The 5,067-nt window shown below is 47.0% G+C and overlaps 2 long non-coding RNA genes across 2 annotated transcripts; one reads left to right on the forward strand and one right to left on the reverse strand.

The window, feature by feature from the left end:
• Positions 1-398: 398 nt before the first annotated feature.
• Positions 399-697, forward strand: LOC116547827. The gene is made up of 2 exons (XR_004267198.1): positions 399-478; positions 563-697. It is a non-coding gene; the product is annotated as an uncharacterized LOC116547827 (long non-coding RNA).
• Positions 698-2,688: 1,991 nt separating this feature from the next.
• Positions 2,689-4,943, reverse strand: LOC116547826. The gene is made up of 3 exons (XR_004267197.1): positions 4,801-4,943; positions 4,399-4,698; positions 2,689-2,701 (listed from the first exon to the last, which is right to left on the reverse strand). It is a non-coding gene; the product is annotated as an uncharacterized LOC116547826 (long non-coding RNA).
• Between the last annotated feature and the right edge of the window lie 124 nt (positions 4,944-5,067).

The raw sequence follows: 5,067 nt of genomic DNA on the forward strand, positions 1-5,067 counted from the left end.
CTTTCTTATAAATAAGTGCCATTTTGGGAAAAACACACACACTTCCAAAATAATGGGTTCACATATTAAGGTCTAGAAATGGTTCAAGTTGCCGCTGAGACATTCAAATGTGGGTTCAAAGTGTGGTGTGTGTCCTGGGGGAGCCTGTTACCCAGTGGGGGAACCTCTGTCAACTCGGAGTTCAGGGGTCTGTTGGGGACAGATGGCTTCTAACAGGATTACGGCTTGAACCCTCAGCTTCTACAATTGTGTTGTCCATGTGTCTGTCGTCTATTTGCTCTTTCTCATACTAGGTCAGGAATTAGGCTATTAAATAGCATCCTTCATGCACATGCAAATAACTGAGGTGAATATGGAGATCTCTGTGCCTTGAGAGCATCACCCAACAACCACACCCTCCTCAGAGAGGCCCGTAGAGCACAGCTCCTCACCGTGGACTGGACCTGGAGGATCCTCTTCTTGGTAGCAGCGGCAACAGGTTAGGGGGTCCCCAGTCCCAGGACTGAGGGAGAAACCAGGCCAGTCAAGTGAGACTTCACCCACGCCTGTCTCCCCTCCACAGGTGCCCACGCCCAGGTGCAGCTGGTGCAATCTGGGGCTGGGGTGAAGCGGCCTGGGGCCTCAGTGAAGGTCTCCTGCAAGGCTTCTGGATACACCTTTTCCACCTAGGGTATGCATTGGGTGTGACAGGCCCCTGGATAGGGGCTTGAGTGGATGGGATGGATCAGCAGCAACACTGGGGAGCACTGTTGCTGGGTGTAAACAGAGTTTGAGGAGAAGTGCATGTGTGCCAGGAACCCTGCACATGTAACGGGCAGGATCCATGGTGAACTTCTGTCTCACAGCCTCTTCCCATGGTTGAGTGTCCTGCTCAGGTGTCAGATGACACAAACCCATTCCTCCTCTGAAAGAGCATCCTTCTGCTGAGTGTCAATGCATCCATTCCCACCACCGGGGCAGGAAGGCAGGTGACAGAAACAAGCAGGTTTGCGGGACAGAGAGGGAGGAAAAGGGATAGGAACCAAGGAAACACCTTGTTTCCAGGACGTATAGTCTAAAGTCCCACTGCACATTTTGGAGTCCCAGCTGAAGCTGGAGATTCTCCATTGTGAACTTTCCTTGCACAAGATGGTTCTTGGGGTGTGAGGATTGGGGGAAATGCTGAAGGAGTTCTCCTCTTTGCTAAGCCCAGGGTTCTCACCCTCTGTGGTACGTGGTGTTTTCCCTGCCCGGTTGAGTCACCCCTGCTGATCTCCTACCTGTTGCTCCCCAGGTTTTGCTTCTTTGTTCATATTCTTATCCTTTTCTGGATTTCTCTTCATGGAGGTCCCTTGGTAGCCTTGAATGACAGCATAACCTAGGTCACCACATCTTAGCAGGTCTGAGGACTCTTTTTGTACCACTGTAAACACACACACACACACACACACACACACACACACACACACACCAGATCCCCACATCCCCTTTCAATTCCTTACAGGAAAACACACAACTGTCTTGGAGGAATTGTTTGCATGGGCTATGGGAGCGACAATGAGGCATCACTCTTCTCTGAGGATACAGGATCTCCATGTCCAAAGAGAAGAAAGGCTGCAGGTGCACAGGAGCCCAGTATTTCAGGATCTGGGACAGGAATCACAGAAGATCAAGTACAGCAGGACTGGCCAAGAGCAACAAAGCACTGATGGCAGATTTGAGTGAGGAGGACAAGGTGAGGCTTGATCTTATGTCTTTTCTCCTTCTTTCTGTTGATGTGATGTGTCACACTGATTGATTTGCATACGCTAGACCATCCTTGCTTCACTGGGATAAACTGTACTTGGTAACGGTGAATGATTTTTAATGTGTTGTTGAATTGGGTTTGCTAAGATTTTCTTGTGGATTTTTGCATCTACATTCATCAAAGATATTGGCCTGTAGGTTTTTTTTACTTCCTTGTCTGGTTTTCTTATCAGGGTAGTACTGGTCCCATACGGCAAGTTTGGAAGTATTCCCTCCCTCTCTATTTTTTTGAATATTTTGAGCAGTGTATGTATTGTTTCTTCTTTAAATGTTTGTGATAATTCAGCAGTAAAGCCATCGAATCTTGGGGTCTTTGAGGGGAGAGCTTTAATTACAGCTTTAAATTTGTGACTTGTCTTTGTCTCTTCAGGGGTTGGTTTCCTGCTGGGAAACACCAGAGTCAAAGGTGATCTTGGGTCGAGGCTTTGTGCAGACAATATTGTGGCATCAGCCACTTCTATGCGTTTGATGGAATGGAAACAGAGGCTGAGTGTGGAAAAGGAATGACTACTGGCCTAAAAGAAGGTGACCCTCCAGAAGTGTCTCTGGTCTCAAGGTGGTATCAGGCTGCAGCAATTTGGCTAAAGGAATGGGTGGTGGGAAGGGAGTACAGAGTTTGCTCCTAATCTGGGGCAATACGGCTGCATGGATTCCTTCCAGCTCTCCAAATTGAGCTCAGGGTTTGCAAGCACTGAGGAATTATTTTGTAGAAAGGATTGATGATATGTGTGATTGCCATGGGCCTCCTGTGGTTATTTTATTTAACTTTACTCAACAGGGGTAATCTCATGTGATTCTGGGTCTGTGTGAGCCTTTCAGTATGAAGCTGCAGAGACACGGTGCTTTCACACAGCCCTACTGGGCTTCTAATAACCACAGGGACCTCTCCTCTCCCCTGCTTCCCCCTAGGTCTCTCCTTTCAACTATCCAGTCTAGTCTTAGCTGTTTATTCCATGCTGTGGTTCTGTCATATGGGATAGACAAATGTCAGGCATATCTATTCAGCTGCCATGCTGAGGCATGGACACTGGATATTACTAGCCATCTCCAAAAACTGTCATCCTCTATGTATCACCGAAATGTGGCGTGTCAATCTGTATCTTGTCAACCCTGAATAACAGACACAAAGAGACTCTAAAACATGATATTTGCTCCAGGATGTGTATTGCAATTGAAATGTGTGTGGGTGCATTCAGGCTGGTAAAGGCAATTAAAGTATTAAGGAAAAATGGGGAGGGTTACAGCGGCTGTTTTGAGGCAATTATCCTGGGCAGGAAGGATCAGTCACAGGGTTGACATTGCTGTGAGTTTGAACAGGCAGTTGCTGGGCAGATACACTTGGAGAAGTAATTGTTTGAAGGCTGTGGTGGCCTCTGTGTAAGGTTGTGGCTGTGCAGAGTCTACTTTTGACAGTTCTTGCTCTCAGGACTATGTGTGTTAGACCCTCTGTCATGGCCTTCCACAGCTTCATTCATTAGGATTTCAACACAAGTGGCTCCATTTTGATTCTGATACATTTCACAAGCTCTTTCTAACACTACTTCTGAAATAGATGACTCTGACAGTTTGCATAGAACAGGGTTAATTCCACATCCACATCCCATTTTGTTCAAGTAAGTTTATCCCTTCACTATTAATGGCCAATTGCTTTCCCAGATGAGTCTACACACCACACAGTGGAGGTTCCTGAGCAAATGGGGAGAGAACTAAGTCCCATCAGCCTCTCCCATGTGGCTGCAGGAGCCAAAACCTGAGCCCCACCTGTGCTCAAAGAAAATGCCTTGAGCCCTGGAATGTAGACCACAGAGACCATCTGTTTCTTCTTCAGGAAGCAGGAAAAGCAAATATAAAGGCAAAAAGAAAGACTGCAAAGAAAGAAAATGAAATAGAATCAAAAGAAGCCCCAGATCACTGCTGATGCTGATTGGATTTAGTGTCAGGAGAAGAATCAGACGTGAAACTTGTGAGGTTCTACATGACACTGACCCTGGCCCAGCCTCTCTGTTGGCTGTGATCTAACTGCTTAAGGACTGTTCTAGTACCAGAATCTCCCTGAGGTTTCTGTCCTGGGTCCAATTGGAGAAGACTCACCAGGCACCACTCAGTTTCCTCAGGACTCTGATGCTGGTGACCACGGTTGAGGACTTTTCATCTCTGTAAGCAACATCTGCATTTTCTGCATGTGAGAATAGGTCCTCATATTAAAATGATCTTTTTAAATTTATGTCTAGAGGGATAGCATTAAGAAAAATACCTAAGTTAGATGACGAGGTGACAGATGCAGCAAGTCACCATAGCACGTGTATACCTAAGTAACAAACCCACATGGTCTGCACATGTCCCCCAGTACTTAAAGTATAATTCAAAAAAAATAAAATATGAAGAGATGATAATAGTAAACACAGAATTCTAAACTTAGAAAGTTTCACTAGAGAAACTATCAGAAGAAGATAAAGACCCACATCCCAACAGGAAATCAGCCTCCATCTGCACCTGCCTCTGGGGTCGACTCTGACCAGTGGCTCCTGAGCGCCCCCTGCGGCTGATTTCGCTACAGTGTTCCTGCAGAAGATTTGAGTCTGGGCTCACACTGACTTTCCCTCACTGTGTCACTCTTACAGTAATACACGGCCATGTCCTCGGCTCTCAGGCTGTTCATTTGCAGAAACAGTGAGTTCTTGGCGTTATCTCTGGAGATGGTGAATCGGCCCTTCACGGAGTCTGCACAGTATGTGCTACCAGCAGTACCAATAGTTGAGACCCACTCCAGTCACTTCCCTGGAGCCTGACGAACCCAGTGCATGCTATAGCTACTGAAGTTGAATCCAGAGGCTGCGCAGGAGAGTCTCAGAGACCCCCCAGGCTGAACCAAGCCTCCCCCAGACTCCACCAGCCGCACCTCACACTGGACACCTGCAAACAAAAAGACACCCTTGTCAGAAACTGTTACACATATTTACTGTTTATCTCAGTAATGTCCATTCACTCTCATTTTGCTATTTCTCCATGAATTACCTTTCAAAATAACAACAGGTAAAACCAAGCTCAGCACAAGCTCCATGGTGAGTTCAGTCTCTGTGTTCAGTTGTGATCACCAAATGCAAACACCTGAAAATCCCAGGACTGGGCTCCTCTTCCAGAGCTTCAGGGTCAGGGCTGGGCTGGTTTTCATCAGCAGAGAGAGGGCTCTATTTGCATGTCTCCTGCTATATAGCAAGATCTGTGGTGAGAGGCGTGAGGAGAGAGTGGGGCTCAGAGCACAGGACAGTGTCCTGCGGGAGA

This window comes from Sapajus apella, unplaced genomic scaffold (genome assembly GCF_009761245.1).
Source record: "Sapajus apella isolate SASKATOON/1434 unplaced genomic scaffold, GSC_monkey_1.0 scaffold4900, whole genome shotgun sequence".
In the NCBI taxonomy this organism is placed as follows: Eukaryota; Metazoa; Chordata; class Mammalia; order Primates; family Cebidae; genus Sapajus; species Sapajus apella.